Source organism: Callorhinchus milii, unplaced genomic scaffold (genome assembly GCF_018977255.1).
Source record: "Callorhinchus milii isolate IMCB2004 unplaced genomic scaffold, IMCB_Cmil_1.0 Scaffold2, whole genome shotgun sequence".
Lineage (NCBI taxonomy): Eukaryota > Metazoa > Chordata > Chondrichthyes > Chimaeriformes > Callorhinchidae > Callorhinchus > Callorhinchus milii.
In genome coordinates this window covers 93,833,893-93,858,191 of record NW_024704743.1, presented here as the reverse complement: position 1 = coordinate 93,858,191, position 24,299 = coordinate 93,833,893, and the positions used below count along the sequence as shown (strand labels likewise).

General features: G+C 42.9%; 1 long non-coding RNA gene and 1 other non-coding gene across 3 annotated transcripts; one reads left to right on the top strand and one right to left on the bottom strand.

The window, feature by feature from the left end:
• Positions 1-1,804: 1,804 nt before the first annotated feature.
• LOC103175168 lies at positions 1,805-22,356 on the bottom strand. 2 transcript variants are annotated; one of them, XR_487439.2, is made up of 3 exons: positions 22,301-22,356; positions 4,083-4,164; positions 1,805-2,008 (listed from the first exon to the last, which is right to left on the bottom strand). It is a non-coding gene; the product is annotated as an uncharacterized LOC103175168 (long non-coding RNA). The 2 variants fall into 2 exon arrangements; XR_487437.2 differs by lacking the exon at positions 22,301-22,356 and adding an exon at positions 16,697-16,783.
• On the top strand, positions 13,821-13,892 carry trnac-gca. The gene has a single exon. It is a non-coding gene; the product is annotated as a tRNA-Cys (tRNA).
• Positions 22,357-24,299: the final 1,943 nt, after the last annotated feature.

Below are 24,299 nucleotides of genomic sequence, written 5' to 3'. Positions count from 1 at the left end.
TATGCTGAAGGAACGGGCAGGGCAGGATCACTTCTGTTGTTGCATTGATTCAGTCATAGATTGAATGTCAGGGCGGGACAGAGCCATTCAGAGGTTAAGTGGGGCTTGTTGGGAGATGTGCAGAATTAATTTGAAGAACTGTAAGCGGAGCACTGCACTGCAGTCTTCCTCTTCATCTGTACTATAATAATCATCATAATAATAATCCTTGCATTTGGTACAGAGCCTTTATCATTAGGAGAATTTACTGTAAAGTAGATTGACTCTGTATTTTATGGACGAACTATATTTGACTCAGCGTTATTTTTCAAAGGGAGCAGTCGGGTAATATTCTCAGACAGGCACATTTTCCATTGATGTTGCCACATTTGAAAGTCTATATGTGTGTGTGTGTGTGTGTGTGTGAGACAGATCCAGCAAAATAATTTGGACCCAGAATGGGATCTGAGTTGGGGTTGGGAATTGGATCTATTTTAAAATAGGGGTCAGAGTATGTGTGTGTGTATGTTGGGGAGGGGGTTGCAAGGTTCCGGGAACAAAGCAAGAAGGGCAGAACCTGCACTGTGTTATAAAAGAGTTGTGCCTGGGAAACAGGAAATGAGTTCAGGGTAAAAAGTCCTGGTATGTTTTTGTACTGAAAGCTGGAGAAAGCTAAAAGAATTACAGTGACACCCACTGCCACCGTCCCAACCAATTCAAATATTCAGCAGCATTTTAAAGCAAATACTGTCAGATAAAGTAGAATTTAATCCTTAAATCCTAGAGAATCTAGTGAAGAGAAATGCAGACATTCCATTTATTTGTACAGAAAATTGATCCAAATTTTCATAAATTGTTGGTGAAATCACAGTAGAAAGGAAAATACAAAGAAATATATTTTTATGGCACTTTATTACGTCAAAACATCTCAGTGTGCTTTACAGTAATTATTGTCAAGTGTAGTGCCTGTTTTTCTAGGCAAGCATTCTGCGCATAGCAAGGTCCCACGAACAGCATTGAGATGAATCACCAATTCTCTTTGCAGTAAATTCTGTGAAGACCCGCGAGGATGGCATTGGAATAGTCCAGTCGGGAAGTGGCAAAGGTGTGGAGAAGGGTTTCAGCTGTTTTGGTTGTGAGATACGGACGAAGGCGGCCAATGTGACGAGGTGGAAAAAAGCAGTCCTGGTCAGGGAATGGATGTGAGGTAGAAAGGAAAGTTGGCGATTGAACCTGACGCTTAAGTTGCGCAAAGGTTTGTGAGTTCTGATGGAGAGCACGGGGAGGTTGAGAAGTTCAGACCCGCAGGAGAGAAGACGTTGATGGGAGACAATGGATTCCGTCTTGCCAACATTTAGCTGCAGGAAATTTGTACTTATCCAGGCCTTGATATTTGTCAAACAAGCTGACAGGACATCAGTGGACTGGGTGTTGCAGCTGGAGGAGGAGAAGTAGATTTGGGTGTCATCCACATATATCTCGAAGTTGACCCTATGTCTGTGGATGGAGAGGTGTAAGCAAAGTTGATTTGCGTTCCAAAACTTTGGCCAGGATAGGCAGGTCTGAAATGAGTCTGAAATTTGTTGGAGGGATCGAGGGTAGTTTTTTTAAAAAAAGAGTGATGACAGGGGATTTGAGGGGGTGTGGGACAGAGCCTAAGGAGAGGAACTGGTTGATTTTGTCAGCCAGCAGTGGGCAGAGGAGGGGTAGGTGAGTGACCAGCAGCTGGTGGGGAGGGGGTCGAGGCAGCAGATGGTGGGCTTCAGCTAGGTGATGGTGGGGGAAAGGGAGGACGGAGAGGTGGGGGCAAAGGAGTGTAGGAGGAGAGGGTGATGAAGGAGACATGGGGGTTGGTAGGCAGCATGGGTGTGGGGGAGGAAGGGGAGGAAACCTGGCATGTTATCTATCTTAGAAATAAAGATGTCCAGGTCCTCATCGCACTTGGTATCAGAAGCGAGGATCAAGGGTGCTTGAGAGGGGGTGTGGAGGAGAACACGATTTTGGGGTTGTTTTTGACCTTGAGAATGACCTGTAAGTAAAAAGCAGTTTAGGTTTGAGAGAGGGAGCAGTGGTAGGTATGAAGATGCTCGAACCACAGTTGGCGGTGAACCGCGAGGCTGGTTTTGGGCCATCTGCGCTTGAGCAACTGGGTTTGGAATTCGAGGGAGGGAAGGTGACTGTTAAACCCAGGGAAGAGAGTAAGCTTGCAGATGGACCTGGCTTTCAGAGGGTCAAGTGAATTGAAGGTTGAGGAGAGGTAATTGTTTAGCAGCTTGATGGCTGCGCCTGGATTACTGTGGGTGGAAGGCCGAAGATGAGAAGATGTTTGCGGGAGATTCGGGGGAAGCTTTATCAATGGGTGGAAAAAGATGCTGGAGGGCTTGGGGATGGGTGGGGTGGTGGCGGAGGTGCGTGGGCAGGGGAGGGGTGATGTGGGAGGTGAAGGTGAGGTTTAGAATGGAGAGGAGGGCAGCGAAGTCACAGGAGATGGGGCAGGGGGTAATTGAGATGAAGGTTGAAATCGCCCATTATGAGCCGGCGTTTTGTGTGGAGGGACAGGGATGAGAGGAGAGAGGAAAAATCCACGAGGAAGGAGCGATGAGGTTTGTGATAGGAGGATTTTGAAGGGTGGTAAAGGGTGAGGTGATCAAAAGAGAGGAAACAAACAGAGGAATAGGGGGATAGACCAAGAGAGGTTTGAGAGATGAGGGCCACCCTGCCACCACATTGGTTGGGGCGGGGTGTGTGGTGAGAAGTGTACCCAGGTGGGGAGGGATGGGGTCACTGGGCGGTAGCCAGATTTCTGTGAGTCCGAGAATGTATATTTTCATGTTTAGGATGAGGTTGTGGATTGTAAGAGCTTTATTTGAGAGGGAGCAGACATTTTTGAGGCCAATGTGAGTGGAGGCGGGCAGAGTTGTCGGGTGGTTTAGATTGTGGGGGGGAACGCTGCCGAGTATGAAGGGGGAGAGTGGGAAGGATGTGGATGAGAGAAGGGTGGGGGAGGTGGCCCTTGTGTACTAAGTGGGTGATGTGACAGTTGGAATGGCTGCTCTGGGACAACCATTGATGAGTGCCGTGGTTAACCCAGGCAGAGGTTGCCCAGGCCGGAGCAGAGGAAGGCTGTGGGAGGGTCCAGGAAGGAGAGAAGACGGGGAGGGTGGTAGGAGCGAAGGACTGAGTGGGAGTAAAGAAGGGTGGGGAGTAGGAGCGGGGGCATTTTGGGTGGGGGTGGCACGAGTCATGGGGGGCAGCCAAACGTGCACACCAAGACTGGGAGCAGAGTGATTAGAGGGACATCGTCAGCCCGCAGGCTGGAGAGGAGACAGCACAGAGGGGAGAGGGCTGGCACTCATGGCTATGTTTGAACCAAATGAGAGTGGAAGGAAGTGCAATTGAGTCTAGATTTCAACTGAAGGGTTCAGGAAGGGTTAGGAGGAGAGCGTTAGAGAGCTATGCACTTACAGAGTGGAAGTGGCACAATTGCTAAAGGAGCCTGGGCTAATAATGAATGAACGTTAATCTTCATTCAGCTCCTTTAACCTCCCAAACTTAACAAGTTTTCTGAACTAATTCTCCCCATGATGTAGTCAGCACTCAGCACTATTTCAACAAAATGTAGAATAAAAAAAACAAGAAAGACAGGATGCTAAAGTTGGTTATGAATCCTTGTAACCTATTTGATTCTGAAAGGGAGTCCAGATCATGACACTCAATGTTTAGAGTGAAACAGTAAGGATGAGCAACCCAGCTTGGGATGTTTGTTTCTGTTGGATTTGAAGCTGACCCTGGCCCAATCAAAGTTGAAGCCAGATTCAAATCACTGAAACAACTGAGCCAAAAGCAACACTAAAAGTGTAAAGCTCATTTGGCTCCATGTTTTAGGTCAGGTTGGGTGTTGAGAAGTGGTTCAGATTTTGAAATTGAAATTGAAGAAATTGAAAAGAGCTAACTTTATCCTGAACAGCCCAGACATGTTTACGTGTGCTTGCATCTTTGGCCGAATACCTTCCCTATCCATAGTAAATAGGTTTAACTTGAAATAAGCATTGGAATGACCAATAAAACAGATTATAGTGCATTGTCTAATGTAAATATCTGACCTCTATTTTAATGTGCCATTGTTTTGGAACTTCTGGAGTGGTTCTGTTCTGTTCTCTTCTCTGCTTTTCGCCTGCAGTGAAACTATAGTTAAAACATAAACAAAAGTTAACAACAACAACAACTTGGACTTGTGATCCTGTGCAGTTAAGCCACAGGATTACAAGTGAGGTGTAGATGAAGGAGGCCCTTCGGCTCATTCAACCGAGTCTTTCAGAATACTCACTCTACCATCTTCCCATCACAGTATCAAGCTGATTCGTAAATGAGCCTCATGTCATCAGCTGGACCACCCTTCCTGATTCCAGCTGTTGATTATCCTCTGTACAAAAAAAACCTTCATGTCTGTCCTAAAAAATTCCTTCACACCTCTGACTCTTACAACAACACCACCAACAACAAAATCACATTTATAGAGTGGCTTTCACGTCGGGAGGTCGTCCCAAAGTGCTGAACAGTCAGGTGTCGGGACTCGAACATGGGGGAGGGGTGGTGTAGGGGTGAGGGAAGGCAGAGAGGTGGGAGGGAGACCAAAGGCATGGTTGAAGAGAAGGGTCTTGAGACCAGTCTTGAAGGAGGCATGGGAGGAAGCGAGACAAAGGGACCGTGGGATGGAGTTCCAGAGTGTGGGGGCAGAGAAGCTGAAAGCCCGGCCACTGATGGTAGGGCGGGAGACATAGAGCAGACTGAAGCCCGTTGAACGGAGGGAGCCAGCAGGTCAGAGAGGTAAGAGGGGGCAAGGCCATGGATGGCCTTGAAAGTGAGGACGAGGATCTTGAACTTGATCCTCTGAATGTATTGTTCTTGGTTTGCTTCTCCATCCCATTTAGCATCTTCTATAAGGTCACTTCTTTCAAGGCTGAAGAGCCCTAGTTTATGTGGAAGCTGAAATGTTTGATAGCCGACAGATCCACAGAAATGTTTGAGTTTGGAGCTCTGCTTCCAGCGTTAACTGGGCCAATGCAAATTCACAGTGAGCGAACACAAAGGGATCCTATAAGTACTGAGTGTGATTACTAGTGAGTGATTGCTTTTTCAAGTCACTTTGCACTGCTAAAAGTACAGCATTTTTAGTACTCTGGACCTCAGAGATGACTTTATTTTGACTTCAGTCTTCCCATCTTGTTGAATTCAGAAAAATAAAGTAATTTTCACAGGCAACTTAACTTGGTTTACACACATCACATAAATCATCTAATATTAAACTGTTATCTTTGCAGATGGTGAGCATGAATTTTTGTGAAGATGAGAATCATTTGCTTTATCCTTTAATCTGTAAAAGCCATTCTGTACACATTAAGCACAGTTCATTGAGAAAAGGATAGTCAGGGTAGTTAGTATTGTAACATGATGCCAAACTACATACAGTTATCTTGTGATGTACACCAGCTTGTGCAGAAAAATAACTTGTAATACTGCCAGAGCTGTCATCTGAACCATTACATCTTGAAGTGAATTGAAGAAGGAGAGGGAGCTTATGGTGGAGTTGTGCTTGTACAGTTTACAAGACAAAATGGCAGTGATTCTTAACATTGTTATTTTAGGGTTGGTTAAATTGTTACCATTTTGACTTGTGTACCACTTTACATTTTCCCTTCTATGTTTGCCAGCGCCTTGGACGTCCTTCCGACGTGATTGTGTAATGTAATTTTGTTGGTTGTTGTTGTTCTATGAAATGCCTCAGCATCATAACTAAAGGTCACATTAGAAAATGTTATACAGAGAAAAAGACTTGCATTTTATCACACCCTATCTCTTTGAATTAGTGAGAGAACTGCAGTGCAATGATTGCTTTAGTAGGCAGTTGTGACAGCTATTTGCACCAGCAAGGTCCCACAAACAGTCATAAGGTAAATGACTAATTAATCTGGAGAATTGATAGCCAGAACCCTGGACAAACACGTTTATTAGAGTGTCGTGGAATCCTGAACAGAAGATAAAACTTCAGGTGAAGGTCTCATTGAAAGATATCACCTCTGAAACCCAGTGCTCCCCAGTTCAGCACAATATACCAGGCTAGAGTTTGAGCTCAGGAACTGATGTAGGGGTTGAACTCACAACCTTTTGGCCCAGAGACAAGAGAGCTATTAACTGAACCAAACTGACGCACATAGTATGAGGCTATAAGATTAAGTGAGCTGCAACAGTCTTTCATCAAAGCTGAAGAAAGTCTGGAACTCACTTTTAGTGGTGAGATGCACTGTTTATTTTTGGGATACATGGCTCCTGCTAGAAACCTAAGTGAACCATTATGCTTGTTCTGCCAACTGTTAAAGTGTTATTTCACACATGTAAATTATCATTTGGGATTCTCATTCACGGGAAGTATAATCTTGTGGCCAATGAAATTACTATTCATGCACATCAAATATACACATGATTCTTGGAAGCTTTGTCTTTATCACATGTTTGGAGAATACTCAGTGGTGAATGCAGTCACCCATATGGCCTTGTACTTCTTTCCAAAGATAATGTTCAGAACATTAAAGTCTGCATCATTTTCTCCGCTCTTCATCTATTTTGTTTCGAAATGCCTTTGCCTCAGGTGCAAGACTCATGATGTTTCCCCACAGGCCAAACATCAAAGGTTGTTTAGTGTCTGGAATGGAACTCAAAACTGGGACACAAACCTTGCCTAATTTCAGAGTCATGGATTCATGTTTGTTGAAATAGGTAGTTCTATTTCCATACTGTAAAACATCATGAGGTACAGAACATTACTTGGAATATCATTTTTCTAAAACAGTACACCCAAAAGTAAAATATTTTGTATGACAAATAGTACATTTATATGACTTTTTAAAAACAAATCAGCCTATAATGCACTTTTTCTGTTCAGTACTTTGTTGTACTCTTGAACAGTAATGGCATTTGCAAAAAATGTAATTGCTTGGATCTGAACAAACCTTTCCACCTCTGGTCTAACTGAGGCTTTCAGAGAGGCGACCAATGGTATATTCTAATATGGTTTTTAGAGACACTTTTACAAAATATTTGGGGCAATAATAATAACTCCTTTCACATTGGGACTGTTCGCAAGGATGGGCAACATCCAGCTCATTAGGTCACCGCCAACATCACTTCCTGCTTTTCTGTGAACGTGAAAAGCAGGAACTGACTCTGCGACTTAATGATCCAGAAGTCGTCCATTTTATCTTCCTGTAGAAAAAAATGGCTGACTTCAGGATTATCAAGTTGCTGGTGACATGACAGTAAAACAGGAAATAACATTGGTGGTGGCCTAATGACCAGGAAGTTGGTCATTTTAGCAGTCCAGTTGCATACATGTGCATTGCAACCTCATTATAATCAAATGTGCACTATAAAGAAACCACGTTGTAACAGGGCTGGCTGCAGTGTATCCATTTGTCTTACTTTAAACATTCAAAACATTGCTATTTCTGAGAATTGAAGTCAGTACCTTCAGATCATGAGACTGCTTACTCCACTAAGAAAGGGGAGCAAGTACTACTTCCACCTTATATTGAGTGGCATTTGCTGAAGCTACGATTACTATCTTTTTACCACTTACATGATCTCCACAAGTCAAGCCTTTCAAGGTGATGGGTGCTAGCATCCTGACACACCCATCGATCCACCCTCATTTTTAATCCCTCTGTATCAATGTCTTCCTTGATACATTATGAAAGGCATGAGAAGTCTTGTCTAGGAATAAGCTTATTATATAATTTGTTTGCTTATGAATGGGAACAAAATGTAGGCCCGAGTTCAAAGAAAAGAAAATGACTGTAATAACATATTTTGTGTTCAAGAGGTATTTAAACCAATGCTTGGATTTAGTGTACTCAGCAGTTTTGAATTGTCTTTTAATCTGGTATGCAGCAGGCAGACAGGTGACTTGCTCCTTGGCTTTAGGGAATGCTGCTGTGTAATTGATTGCACGGAGCTTGCCATACGAAACCGAGGTGACTCTCCCTTGTATTTTCTCACCCTTTCTATGGGAAGGTCCAGGTTAGTGCTTAATGACTCTCCTTGATTGTTTTGATAATAATAATTATAATAATTCTTACATTTCATACAGTGACTTTCACATCAAGTGTCAAAGGATTTCACAGGATATACTGTAAACTGTAGTGACTCGTGTTTTGTAGGCAAACACGACAGCCAATTTTGCTTGCAGTAAAATCCCACAAGCCACCATGAAGGGAGTGAAGTGTGTGACCCGCTCTTGCCAACGTTGTGCCAACCTGTCTAATATTTTCAGTAAGTAGGTATGCTTAGGGGAGAGAGTGCTCATTCCAGACATACGGGGATCTCCATGTGTAAGTGGCATACATGGAACTCTCAGTCTGGTTTGGATATTCTTAAGAGTGTCTGCATGTGTCAGACACCTGGCTGCCCCCCGCCCCCCCAAAATGTAGTTTGATGGGTAAGGGATAAGAAGATGAATGAACAACACGTGGAGCAATGGATGAGTCAGTGATATTAAGTCTAAACAGGCAGATTCTCATATCTTAAATTTGAGAATAAAGAAGTCCCGGAGAGGCTGTAGCTTTTCAATTAAAAATACCAGTGATGGTGCTGACATCTGTATCCTGAAACATCTGTAAAGCCCAACATTGGATGGAAATGATGGTGAGCTAAGTAACAAAGCACAGAACTTTCAGTGAATAAATAGCTCTATTAGGGCAGCTGTGTTAAATCTCCCAGGGCGTTCCTTGAAGGCCCTGGCAGATTTCTTACGATTGAAAAAGTATGTCCAAAATAAACCAAACGTGACAGGAATATCATGAAATGAAACAGATACTTGGGGTAAAATGAACTCATTAAGAATTGGGAATATGTTAACTTATCCTCCAGGGGAAAGAAGTTAGTGTTGCAAGTACCAGTGTGACTGAGTAAGTTTGATGAGTAAGGTGCCATATTAGATTGAGTTCACAGTGATGCATGGACTCTATGGCTCAACAGTTTATTCTCTTCCTCTATTACATTCTTACATTTGTGTGTCAACCTGGCTCAGTTGACAGCATTCTTGCTTTTGAGTCAGAAAGTTGTGGGTTCTAGTTCCACATCATCACCTTGACCTTATATAGTCTAAGTTGACATTTTAATACATTACAGGGAGTGCAATGCATTGTTGGAAGTCCTTTGGATGAGATATTAAGCCAAGGTCTCGTCTGGTTGTTCAGGTGGATGTTAAAAATCTCTTGGCACTATTCAAAAAGAGAAGGGAGTTTCTCCCTGTGTTCTGGCCAACAATCCCCAAAAATAAATTGGTCACTCACTTCATGGCTGTCTGTGGGACATTGCTGTGTACAAATTGGCTGCTGCTTTCACCCACAAAATTCACAGTCACAGCATTTTACAGTATACCTTGTGAAGTGCTTTGGGAGGTACTCCTCACATGAAAGTCGCTGTTCCAAATGTAAGTATTATTATTAATAATAGTTATTATTAGAACCCTTTTATTATGAATGGTTATATTGTAAAGTAATTTGATTGATTTCTTCAGGTAAAACTACCACGGCAGAGCCAGTGTGTCTGTAATTCAAATGCAATGTGGATAGATGTGAAAGCATGCAGTGTTTCCAATCTTTGATTGAATTGTGCAGAGATATTGGAGTTGAAGAAGAACTCCAATGAAAAAATGCATGATAAGAATCCTTACATTTACTATAGCTTCTTTAACATCAGGAGGATGTCTCAAAATGCTTCACAAGATTTTACTAAAGAGGCTTACTGAAGGGCAGCATTGAAAGGGACCTAGGAGCAAGTTAGCCTCCAACCATCTGGGACAGAGAGCAGTGGATGTGCTACAGTAACAACAATGACAGCAATTTGCATTTATATAAAGGATAGCGTCTCGGAGCACTATAAATGCAAGAGGCCTCTGGAGAGGGAGGGGGCAATTTTCACTACCAATTGCACTGTATGTTGGAGCACATTTTGCCTTCAAAATACTGGCATTATTGCCTGCGTCAGAAGCTTCCCCCGGGCTTATTATAAATGAGAGAAAGCATTCCAAAAGGCCAAACCATTTCCTGTTCATTGTATCATTAATTCCACTTTATATGAGAAAATCAAACAAAGTACTGGCCACACTAAGAAACTATGCTTCATGTAACAATATTGTATTTTATTTTATGGTGTAAGAAACCCGAGACTCCTCTGTGAGAGCCGAAGGTTGTGAGTATAAAGTGCATGATGGGACTTGCTAACTATGGCAAACTGTGAGGAATGCTAATTGTGGAGGGACAGGAATATGAGACACTGTGAGAACAGAATTGATCAAAGCAGCAAAGACATGAGTTAGCGGAGACCTGACAGTAAGGCAATCTTACATCTTCTTACACAGAGTGGCATATGGATTGGAGGAACCTAAGGTATGGTTGTGAAGTTGAGGTACAGGTCCCCCCTACCACTTTATATTAGGTAATTGACCCTGTTAGTTTGCTGGGAGTACAAAAAGATTTTGAGAGATTATATTGGGGTACCAATAGGGAAGGCACAAACTTCCCATCACCTGATGTGTACTGAATGCCAAATGTACTGCATCATTAGATATTCTCATGCTTAATGTTATATGAAGAGAAATATGAACATCGGCAGCAAAATAAGCCACTACGGGACACATCTGTTTTTTTTCATTTGAGTTTCATTCTACAGTCTTCATGTGCAGCAGCTTTCACATTAACTAATAAAATAAAGGCTTTTGAGATGAAAAACGTGACATGTCTCCACATTGCTGAAAGTCAGTAAAACCAGTTGCTAATTATTCACTAGCTATAGGTCTGATATCCCTCCTCATTTTGGTGCAGGGGTTTGACCTGAGGTGTTCGACCACCATTAGGGCAGGTTTGAAAGGGGAACCCAACTTGGCTTGGGAAACCTAGAGTGTTTGCTGGGGTACTATTGGAGTTTAACCAGCTAAAACTGCATAGCTTCCCATTGAAAGAACTGGCTGACTTGTTTCTTGCTGCTTGTCTCTCCAGGACCACCTTACCTTTTAGGAATTTAGGTTGCAAAGCTAATAGGGGCTAAGTGGGAAATTTCTTCTCCTCCAGCACTGATCTTCCTCTCCACATAGTGCTGATCGCACCAGGCTTTGCGACCACATCACTACCACCCTCGCTCGCCTCCACTGGCTTCCCATCCACCAGAGGATCGAATTCAAGATCCTCATCCTCACCTACAAGGCCATTCACGACCTTGCTCCCTCCTACCTTTCTGACCTACTATCCCCCTACTTACCCGCCCGTACCCTCCGTTCCTCTGGCTCCGGTCTGCTCCACATCCCCCACCCTAACCGCCCTACCATCGGTGGCCGGGTCTTCAGCCTCTCAGCCCCTAGGCACTGGAACTCCATCCCTCAGTGCCTTTGCCTTGCTTTCTTCCTTTCGTCCTTCAAGGCCGGTCTCGAGACCTTTCTCTTTGACTGTGCCTTCAGCTCCCCTCTCGACTCTCTACCCCCTTCTCGCTCCCTCCCTTCCCTCCCCTCACCCTGACCATTTCCCCCCTGCTCGGGTCCTGACCCAACTGTCCAGCACCTTGGAACGTCCTCCCGACGTGAAAGGCGCTCTATAAATGAAATCTTGTTGTTGTTGTTGATGATGAGCCAGGCTGGCTGTGCTGTCATCAACAGTTCCCCGGAATACTTCGGACCCGATTGGCTTGGAAATCAGACCACCAAGACCACCGTATCTCGATTCCGACATTACGTTACAAAGCCTGCCACCTTGAAGCTTGTTCAGCTCCAAAGACACCCTATTTACCTTCGCCCCACAAGGAAGATACTGCAACTTGACCTCTGTGTTTGCCAAAATTATAGTCACTGCACATTACAGTAAATTCTGTGAAGGGCTTTGAGACACTTTGATGACGCGGTAAGGCTCTATTTCAAATGCAATGATTGTATTATTAACTGAAAATGTTGTTGTACTTTCTTTGAGATAGTCCTCTGTAAGGAACAGCTGTCTTTGTGTCACATGTAATTGGAATCCAGCTTGCCGCACCACTGTAAGTGTGCATTTGCTGTGAACTTGCAACTGCTGTTGAACTGAATGTACTGTTCAAACAATTTTAAAAAAATAATTCAATTGTACAGTTGAGTTAAAAATGAAGAAATCGTCTGATACTAGTTTGAAAGTAGCTCTGCAGCAAATTTATCCAAATCAAGCCCTTGTAAATAAAGAGACTAATAAAGATCCTCTTTCACTCTCTGCTGTCTCTCTGTCCAGATGCAGCAGGCTCTGGTATATAATTTGAGGCACATGTCTTAGTGTGGGATAAGGTGCAATAGAAATGCCATGGGAATCTAATTCTGGTCTAATTGTAGACTTGTGGTGATGTAAGGGCTTTGTAAATACTTCAAAGTCGAGATGCTAACAGTTACGCTAAAGGATTATATTTTTCAATTCGTCACATGTTTAAAGGGATATTGCCTTCAAGAATAAATCTTGGTAAACATTTTTTGGGGAGTAAAGGGGAACTGAGAAATTCAGGACGTGATTATGTCACAGGCAAACGACAAGGTGAGTGTTTCATCATTAACTTCATTACTGTATGTTGGGATTCTAGGCTGATCCCAGTGGAGTGCTGGGGGAGCCCTGTATTATTGGTGGTGCTGTCTTTCAGTGGCACCAAGAACCAAGATCCTGTGTGTCTGATCAGGTGGACTTAAAAGATTCCATGGCACAATTTGAAAAGAGAAGGGATTTTCTCTTGGTGTCCTGACCAACAGTCTCCAAATAAAATTGTTCATTCACTTCATAGCTGTTTGTGGGACATTACCATGCAAAATTGACTGCTGCGTTCACTATTATGGTGGAGTCCTGTAGTTCAGTGGTTAGAGCACTCGCCTTGCAAGTGAAACACCTGGGTTCAATTCCAGACAGGGCGAAACCTTGGGCAAGTTTCCTTACTCCACACGCCTAATAATAATCCCTCCAAAAAACAAAACAATAATAAAATGGTCATTTTCAATCCACAACTGCTTGTGGGACACTGCTGTGCGCAATTGGCTGCTGCGTTTCGCCCACAAATATATGATCAATTTACTTTACAGCATATTCTGTGAAGCGCTTTGAGACATCTAGAAGACATGAAAAGCACTATATCAAATGCAAGGATTATTATTATTATTATTGTTATAATGTCACTACAGCTTTAAGTTGTTTCAATAAAGTAATGAGTTGCTATATCAGTTATTATTATTATAGTCAGAGAGTTGTTAGCATTTTTTATGTGGATGAAGTCCCTTTAGTTGTTATTGAGACATCTAGAAGACGTGAAAAGTGCTATATCAAATGCAAGGATTATTATTGTTATCTGACTATTTCCTGAGCCACATTTATTTCACTTGCTTTACTGTTTCTCATCTCACCTTCTGATATTACTGCTGTAAGCAACATGACCCTTTTACGTCTAGTTGCGCTTTTGCAGGTCTGATGTTATCCATGTGAATATAGAGCAGACCGTTTGCAGGTCTGCAGAGATCTTGTAATTGGAAACCAATCCTTCCAGTATCCTAGTGATGCAAAACATACCTATCTAGCTGTGAGTTCCTACCAGTGTGACACTGGTATTGGTTCAGTGTAAGATGGTGCCACATCTGACAGCACAGTCTGCTCGTGATCTGCCCCATAGGTCAGCAGACAGCAGGGAACGAATATATGATGATCAGATATCATTGCTTTTTCACATTGATGAAAATGAAGTGAACAGCAATGTAAACCTGTGTAATTATCATGTGCAGCTGAAGACAGCATGGACTCCTGTGGAGTCCTGTAGCTCAGTGGTTAGAGCACTCGCTTGCAAAGCGAGAGACCTGAGTTCAATTCCAGGCAGGGTGAAACCTTGGGCAAGTTTTCTTACTCCACATAATAATCCCTCCAAAAAAAAAACAATAATAAATTGGTCATTTTCAATCTACGACTGTTTGTGGGACACTGCTGTGCGTAATTGGCTGCCGCCTTCGCCCACAAATATACAGTCAATTCGCTTTACAGTATATTCTGTGAAGCGCTTTGGGACGTCTAGAAGACGTGAAAAGCGCTATATCAAATGCGAGGATTATTATTATTATTATTATTTGTGTCAATCTGGTGTTCAGCTGGGGCTCAGGGTATACACAGAAAATGGTAAACATACAACAGATACTCTGGCTGAAAATGTGAATTGGCTGTTATGTTCACAGTAATTTTCCTGGGAGTGTGATCACCGGTGTTTATCACACAGCCAATGTTTATTATATTCATGTTATACTCATATCTCCTCTATCCTCGCATCCACATCCCTCTGCACAAAACATCTGCTCATAATGGGCGATTTCAACCTTCAGCTCAATTCCCCCTGCCCCATCTCCTCTGACTTCGCTGCCCTCCTCTCCACCCTAAACAAACCAAGACTGTTTGTGGGAGACTGCTGTGCGCAATTGGCTGCCGTGATTCGCCCACAAAATATACAGTCAATTCACTTTACAGTATATATCTGGGGAGCGCTTTGAGACGTCTTGAAGACGTGATAAGGCGCTATATCAAATGCAAGGATCTTCATACCTACCACCGCTTTTTACTCACAGGTCAATCTCAAGGCCAAAAACAACCCCAAATCCTGTTCTCTGCTACCCACCACAACCTCAACACTTGCTCTCAAACACCTTCGTTCCTCACTTCTGATGTCAAATGGGAAGAGGTCCTGGACTTCTTTATCTTTAAGATAGACAACATCCGCGTGCGTGGCTGCTTCTTCCTCCTCTCCCCCATGTCGCCTACCACCCCGCCCTCTGCCCATAGCTGGCTGACACAATCAACCAGTTCCTCTCCTCAGGCTCTGTCCTACTTCCCGTCAAAACCGCTGTCATCACTCTTTACCTTAAAAAATCTACCCTTGATCCTTCCAACCTCACAAACTTCAGACCTATCTCAAACCTGCCCTTCCTGGCCAAAGTTTTGAAATGCATTGTTGCAAATCAACTGCGCTCACACCTCTTCCTCCACTTCCTCCACTCCCTACTCAAACACCTCCAGTCCAGTTTTCGCTCTGCCCACAGCACAGAGGCAGCGCTACTCAAAGTAATGATGTCCTCTTCCTGTGTGACGACAACAACAACAACGTCCACTTATATAACGCCCTCCATGCAGGGTAGGGTCTCAGACCACTTAACAATGGTGGAGCCTGACTCCAGGCTGGGGTGGGGGATGGGGAGGTGACCGTAAGCACAGTTGAAAAGGAAAGCATTCAGGCAGGATTTGAAAAAGGGGAAAGTGGGGGCTTGGCGGAGGGATTGAGCGAGAGTGTTCCAGAGTTTTGGGGCGTAGTGGCTGATTACGTGACCTCCAATGGTGACCAGGGCTCCCTCTGCCTCCTCGTTCTCCTAGACCTCTCTGCCACATTTAACACAGTCAATCACACCATCCTCCTCCACCGCCTCTCCTCTCGATTTCACCTTAATGGGACTGCACTCGCATGGTTCGAGTTCTACTTAACAAACTGCCAACAAAATATCTCGGCAAATGATTTTTCCTCCCACCCCGGCACTGTTTCTTGCAGGGTACCCCATGGCTCCATCCTTGGCCCCCTTCTTTTCCTTATTTAAATGCTCTCTCTCGGAGATGTCATCCGCAGACATGGGATCAACCCACATGTATGCGAATGACACCCAAATCTACTTCTCCTCCAGCTGCGACTCCCAGTCTGCTGATGTCCCGGCAGCTTGTTTGACGTACATCAAGGCCTGGATGCATGCAAATTTCCTGCAGGTGAATGTCAGCAAGTCGGAAGCTGTACTCATTAGCTTCTGTCAATGTCTTCTCTCCTGTGGGTCAGAACTTCTCAACCTCCCTGGGCTCTCCCTCAGACTCACCGAACCATGCGCAATAATAAAAATAATAATAATTTGATCACTCAATCCATGACTGATTGTGGGACATTTCTATGAGCAATTGGCTGCCATGTTTCACCCACAAAATATACAGTCAATTCACTTAACAGTATCTTCTGTGAAGCGCTTTGAGATGTTTCAATGACGTCATAAAGCTCTATATTAAACGCAAGGATTATCATTATTATTGTTATTAGGCATCAGGTTCAATCTCCAGCTTTTCTTTCTAACCCTTTTCTTTCCCTGACCAGGATCGCGCTTTCCACCACCGCCACATTGCCAGACTTCGTCCATACCTTACAACCAATGCAGCCGAAACCTTCATTCACACCTTCATCACTTCCCAGCTGGACTATTCCAATATCCTCCTCACTGGTCTCCCCAGCTCCAACATACACAAAATTCAATTAATTGAAGTCCGTGGAGTCCTGTAGCTCAGTGGTTAGAGCACTCGCTTTGCAAGCGAGAGACCTGAGTTCAATTCCAGGCAGAGGGCGAAACCTTGGGCAAGTTTCCTTACTCCACACGCCTAATAATAATCCCTCCAAAAACCAAAAACAATAATAAATTCATTATTTTCAATCTACGACTGTTTGTGGGACATTGCTGTGCGCAATTGGCTGCCGCGTTCGCCTACAAATATACAGTCAATTCACTTTACAATGTGTTCTGTGAAGCGCTTTGGGACGTCCTCTCGATGTGAAAAGCGCTATATCAAATGCAAGGATTATTATTATTATTATTAATTAAAAACTCCACCATCTGGATACTCACCTGCACAAAACTCTGCACCCGCCATCACACCACTCCTTGACGTGCTCCACTGGCTCTCAAATACCAAACGGATTGATTTCAACATGTGTTCACTCATTTTCAAATCCCTTCAGGTCCTCACAACTCCCTACCTATCCGATCTGCTTACCACCCACTCCATCACTCGGTGCCTCTGCTCGGCCGGCTCCGCCTCCTGTTTTTCCCTCATCCCCTCTGCGTCACCATTCAGCCACTATGCTGCAAGCCTCTGGAATTCTCTCTCTCAGCTCCTCCGTCTTGCCCCCTCCCTCTCCACTTTCAAATCCCACCTAAAGATCTTCCTCTTTGATCGTGCTTACTGTCACCACCCCCTTCCTCTCCCCCTGGCTCAGTGTCAGACCCTACCACTGTCAAACCCTCTGGGATGCTACTCTGCGTAAAGGTTGCTATATAAATAATAAATAAATAAAGTTGTTGTTATAATAGTTAGGCACTTTTGATGATAGACGAGGAAGCCTTGGCTTGTCAGGAAGTACTTGGAGTAATAGACTATTTACTGAGGGCAGGGATTCTTCTCACTCTTGACTCTTGTTACCCCTTATTGACTCTCCCAATTGCAGTCAATATATTTCGCCATTTTACATAATAATAATCGTTGCGATATAGTGCTTATAATGTCAAAATGCTTCACAGAGTTTCGGTAAAATGTAGTGACTGTGTACTTTGTAGTTATACTACAGGAACCAATTTATGCACAGCCATGAATGACTAATTTTATCTGGAAAATTGTTGACTTGGATACCCGGAGAAACACTTACGTTTTCAAATGGTATCAGAGGATATTTGATTTGATGGAACTTTGATTTAATACCATTTCGAAGAACGGCCCCTTTGAAAATGCAGCACTCCCTCAGATTGTCAGCCTAGGATTTCGAGTTCAAAGTCGTAACATTGTGTTTTGAGTCCATAACCTTCTGACTCAGAGGCGACAATGCTACCAACTGAATCAGGCTGACACCTTCACCCTCTTGTTCTTAAAGTGTTTCTTCTTGGTGTGAGTTTTAAATTACGTTCTAAAAGCTATAGTTTAAAAATAAAATAAAATAAAAATTAGGAGAGTGAGCCCTCAAATGTGTGAAATCTCCAGCCACCACACTCACCCAGGGTCAGGTACGGGAGCAGATGCATCAGTGAGCCTATTGTATCAGTGGTGGGACACAGATCCCAGAGGAAATAGGGTCAGACAGCAGGGGACTTCACAATATGCAGCTGCAAGTCCCTGCATTGGCTCCGTTCCATGGCGATGAAGGACATGCAGTACAGTATTCACTCTTATATATTTAGTTATATTTAATGTGTAGGAAGTAATGTTTATACTCATGTCTTGCGAGTGACAGAATTTCTGTCTTAGCCATTGTGCCAACAAATCTTGTCAGGACTGCTCCCTTCGAATCGTTTAACATCAAACATTTCCTCGTAGCAATCCATTTGCACTCACTGCAAAAGGTCACTCTTACCATCATGATCCACACTGTAGAGGCGAGTTGGGCCACTGTAAACCGAGATTGTTGAGGGCCCAACTCGCCTCCTTTTTTCCAAATCACATTGCATAAACAGCAAATCAATAGAGAGATTATGGACAGCAACACGATTTCTTTCTGAAAGACATCTGGTGCAACAAATAGTTCACTCATCAGCAGACTCAAGCTCAGAGGAGGGAAGATGAACAGACAGTTTAGATTTAATTTCTAGGCACAGAGGGGTGAATATGTGGAATGAATTATCCAAACAGGCAGTGGAGGCACATTGTGTCAGCAGTTTAAAGAGGGAGTGAAATAGTTGTTTGGTGATGAAATAGATTGAGGGTTTGGGGAAATAGTCATGTAGGACATTTTATTTTACTTCGGAACTGGTAAGATGTCCCACATCGATCTTATATCTTTTGTTCTTACCCATTTTGCTTTTTAGATTGATATATTGGAATTCACTGATCAATATACAGAATTTGGAATATTCAGAAACAAGATTTCATTCATTAATAAAAACAGAAGTTGTGGGAAAACTCAGCAGGTCAGGCAGCATCTATGGAGAGAGGAATACAAGTTAACTTTTCAGGTCATTGACCTGAAAAGTTAACTCATGTTCCTCTCTCTATAGATGCTGCCTGACCTGCTGAGTGTTCCCAGCAACTTCTGTGTTTATTTCAGATTCTAATAATAATAATTTGATATAGGGCTTTTTTACGTCTTCGAGACATCTCAAAGCACTTCACAGAATATACCGTAAAGTGAATTGATTATATATTTTGTGGGCAAAATATCCAACATCTGCAGTATTTTGCTGTTTGTTTCATTTATTGTCACTTTCATTTTGCAAGCACAAGAATCCGTCTGATTTGCGAGGTTTGACTTAAGTAAGTAAATAAATACCTGGGTCTGCTTCACGCCACCACCCTGTCCGCCCCAACATTGGCGGTCGAGCCTTTGGCCTATCTGCCCCCACTCTCTGGAGCTCTATCCTGCAGTTATTTTGCTTCCCTTGTCTCCTTCAATGTCCATCTGAAGACCTCTGGAGAACTGGATTACTGAGACCCCCACAGAGCGTTGACTGAATTCTGACTTTTATTTTTGAAGCAAATCACCTTGGAGATAGCTCAACTCCTGATTATCAGGAGTTCCTGATTATCTTCTCCACCCCCCCCCCACCCATTTCTTCAGTTAGCAGTCTACATTTCATACTTTTGCTTCAGGCAATTTTCTAAACCTTGTAATTTAAATTTATTAAGCAATTTACCATCATTTTGGGATATTTCAGACAAAATATTCTTTCAGGAAAAATATTCCAGGATTTGAATATTTTCCTGCTGGCAAAGCCACCCCAGTAATTATAAAATAAGCAGTTACAGAGTGTGTGAGGATCATTTATTCAAGCTTCATGGACCACAGTCCTCGCAAATCCTCCAAACTGTGCCTCTTGACCTCTAGTCAAGATAATATAACAACAACTTGTATTTATATAGCATCTTTTACCTGGGGCACTGACCCAGAGCACTTCACAGAGTCTGACAACGAATCAGGGGGAGAGGGAGGGGGGAGGTGACTGTAAGCACTATCAAAAATGAAGGTTTTTATGTAGGATTTGAAGGTGGGAAGGGAGAGGGCAAGGTGGAGGGATTGAAGGAGAGAGTCCCAGAATTTCGGGGTGCAGTGGCTGAAGGCACGGCCACCGATGTGGAAAGGAAAGCGAGAGGGATAAACAGGAGGCTGGACCCAGCCGAGCGGAAGCAGTGGGTGGTGGAGAAGGAGGTAAGCAGGTCAGATAGGTAGGGAAGGGTGAGGGCATAAAGGGATTTGCAAACAATTTGAAACAAGGGGATAGAAGTTGCTCTTGGGTCAAAATTTCCTCTACTTTTGTGGTGTTTCACAGGTCCAGAATTTGGCAAATTCATACATACAATCTCAATTTTAAAGCTAGTTTTCTGGAAGTTCTTTTAAGAACTATGGAAATTAAGAGTAAATATAGAGTCAAGTGTGATTTCTCTCCAAGATTATTTTCTTCATTTGCAGATGATTTGGTCAGATTGGAGTAACATAGTAACAAGGTGAGTAGCTTTCAGACATTTCATAACAAATTCACCAATATCATTTACTTATATAGGCCTTTCACAACTGCAGAAAGTCTCAAAGTGCTTGACAGTGGTGGCTGGGCACCCGCGCTGGGGGGGAGGAGCCGAGGGAAGTGGGATGCGAAAGCGGTGAAATCTGATTCAGGCCTTGAACGAGGAGAGGGAAGGAATGAACGACAACAACTTGCATTTATATATCGCTCTTTATGTAGAAAGTCTCAGAGCACTTTACTGTGATAAGGTTGGACATCAAGCAGGGGAGGTGGGGAAGATGGGGATGAGGGGGAGAAGGGGGGAAAGGTGACCATAGGCGCGGTTGACAAGGTAGATTTTAAAATGGGCCTTGGAAGACAAATAGAGAGGGAACAGATGGGAGGAGATCCAGAAGTTAAGTACATAGAATCTAAAAGCTTGGCTCAAATAGGGAAGGGGCATGCAGCAAGCCACGTAGATTGTCCATTTAATGAAGGAGAGCATTTGGCTGGTTACACACCAGTGTGATAAACATCACCAATCTGTTGCGAAATGTCATGAATTTCACCTCATGGTAACATAGGAACACGAGTCACCTATTCTGCCTGTTGCACTTTCATTAACCAACATTCTGGATTGAAATCCATGTGCTTCTCGCAATTCTAAATTGCCCATGTGTAATGCTGAGGAGGGAGGGACTCATGCTTTCCTGTTGTTGGATTATATAAACAAAGACCTGTGGTGAAGCCTGGTCTGTTCAAAGGCTAACAGCATGGAATAACCTTCTAAAAACTGTCTGCAGCTGATCACTGGAGCCGGCCCAGCGCCTGGCCAAAGTAACTGCTGAGAAGATTACTAACCTTCCCAGAGGGTGAGACGGCCCTTGTCAAATTGTTCTGACCAGGTGCTGACCACTTGGCTAAGTATGTCTCAACCCCTCAAGTGCTGAACATCGATGTCACCAGGATGGAGATCTGCTAAGTGTTGATGTTAGAAAAGCGACTGAAAGACATGAGAAGACCATAATAAACCTTGCATTTGATATAGCGCTTTTTCACGTCTTCAAGACGTCTCAAAGCACTTTACAGAATATACAGTAAAGTAAATGGACTGTATATTTTGTGGGCGAAACTCAGTAGCCAATTGAGCACAGCAGTTTCCCACAAACACTTGTGGATTGAGTGACCAAATTATTATTGTGTTTTTTTCTTGAGGGATTATTATTAGGCGTGTGGAGTAAGGAAACTTGTCCAAGGTTTCGCCCTGCCAGGAATCAAATCCAGGTCTCTTTCTTGTGAGGCGAGTGCTCTAACCACTGAGCTACAGGACTCCACTGTCCACGTATATGTTGATGGGCCCTGATTAATGATTCCGCTGATTTAAAAGGTAGTATTGTCAGACTGTAGGGTTATATGTCACTTTGATGCTGCCAAAGCTAAATCACTAGAGTCACAACAGTATTTGTGAAGAGTGAATCCTGCATTTTGGATATTAATGAACATTGCAGGGAATGCATTGTGAAAGCACACGTTAAATAGCCTGTGATTCATCTAGTCTTAGTCCATGAAACCATTTAGTCTAAAATTTAAGATCTTGCAGAATTTTGGAAAATTCTTAAATTTAGTCTTGCTTTGGCAGCCAATTCTTTTAAGTGTCTTCTGATTTAAGATTGAATTTTAAGTTTTCCACAATTCTGAGCCGTCTTAATTTTTAAGAAAAAAATTTGGTTTGAAGGCTAAGACTATGTAGAATTTATTTTGGGGCTCTGGAGAATAAATGGTATGTGGAATGCCCCTGTGTTCTACGTCACAGATGGGAGAAATGCAAATGTGGAGGAAATGATGCTTCCACAAACCGAGAATGATTGATATCTGGGAATGATTATAAAGTCGGAATTTCACGGAAGAGTTCAAATGAACTTCAAGAGCAAAGCTTGGGACAATAATAATTTGCCATTTGAACCCAAGGTGGGATTACATCCTTGAAATCACTCTCACATATCTGCTATTTTTTTGTATAATACTTACTGTGGATGATGTTTGATTTCCATTTCGGCTGATGTTTTCTTTGCCAGTGGGTGGGGTGACATTGGCTTTTGTGAGCCAGCGAGGTCTGGGCAGCTCACAAGTGATGAAGTCTACAATGAAAGATTAATGGTTATGCTGTAATCACAGTGAATTTACTGGTGGATAAATACTGGAAAACAACGCAGTCACTGTTTACTGCATTCATGCTGGTTGCCTCTATAGGTTATACTTAAACCAATGACTGCTCTCTGGCACAAGTAGCTATCACATTTTGTCACCTTATTCTTTCCTACTATGAGCTTTGAGATGGAAGTTTTAGCAGATGGAGGAGGCATAATAATAATAATAATCCTTGCATTTGATATAGCGCTTTTCACGTCGGGAGGACGTCCCAAAGCGCTTCACAGAACACACTGTAAAGTGAATTGACTGTATATTTGTGGGCGAACGCGGCAGCCAATTGCGCACAGCAATGTCCCACAAACAATCGTAGATTGAAAATGACCAATTTTTTTTATTATTGTTTTTTGGTTTTTGGAGGGATCAATTCATTTTTTTTAAGGAATTATTACCACCGGAAAAGCGATCCGCCAATCGACTAACAATCGGGTTCTTACAAACTGCTAGGTAAACAGAGGCGTGTGGAGTAAGGAAACTTGCCCAAGGTTTTGCCCTGTGCCTGGAATTGAACTCAGGTCTCTCGCTTGCAGAGCGAGTGCTCTAACCACTGAGCTACAGGACTCCACATTATTATTAATAACAATGGTAATGATAATAATTTCTGCATTTGGTATAGGACTGTATCACATCATCGAGACATCTCAAAGCGCTTCACAAGATTTCACTGTAAAGTGTAGTGACTGTGTATTTATAGGTGAACACAGCAGTCAGTTTGCGCACAGCAATGTCGCATCCACAACCACAAAATGATTGACGCTTTTTTTTATCTGGGAGATCGTTGGCGAGAACTCCATGAGAAACTTCATTCTCTATTCAAATGATGCCTTGGGATATTTAATATCTGCCTGAACAGGGCATAGATTCTTAAGATCCCTCTTCAATTAAAGAAATAAAAACTTGCATTCTTATAGCACGTCAAAACATTTCACCATAATTCTTATCAAGTGTAGTGATTGCTCTTTTTGCAGCCAAACGCAGCAGTCATTTAATGCATAAGAAGGCTCCATAAGAGGTTGTGAAAGGGTGAATGGGGAGAAACTATTTCCCCTGTTTCATTAAGTACCTGGAAGACACAATTTATGATAATTACAAAGAACAACAAAGAAAATGGTTACAAGGATTTTGCATAGATTGATAGGGCCCGACTAAAAACGGCAATTGAAGCCGAATCAGTATTAGGTATTAAAAGGTAATTAGGCAAATATTTGAAGCGGAAAAATATAAATAGCATGGGCCAAAGGCAGGGGTCTAGGGCTGAACCATTAGCATTTACAGACGTAATATCATGAATAAACTGGTGATTCTAAAGAAACGTGAGTCAAATGATCGATTGATCAGGAGAGTTTGGCCAAAACACAGTGAGAAATTCCCTTCTATTTTCGAATGATGTCATGGGATCTTTAATTTTGCACCTGACGAAATGGTAGACGGGCTTCAGTTTAATGTCTCATCTGAAGTACGAGATGCTCGGCAATGCTCCACTACTTCGCTGGAACCTCAAGTCTTCAATTGCTCCTTAGAACCTTCTGACACGAAGCATGCTGTTAACCAATAATTGTCACATAAGAAATATGCAATGAGCACATCACAACCTTAATCCTTCAACATTGAAACTATCACTTACCAAGTTCAATTCACATCAATGCAAGGGATTGCATAAAGGGTGTAAGAATAAGAAACACATTTACTCAACGGATGGGTTAGAACTTCCCTGGTGGGAAGCTGGAAGAGATCTAGGGGTGTTGGTTGGGAGGGAGGATTGTTGGCCAAGACACAGGCAGAAATTCTAGAAGAGATATGATAATAATAATAATCCTTG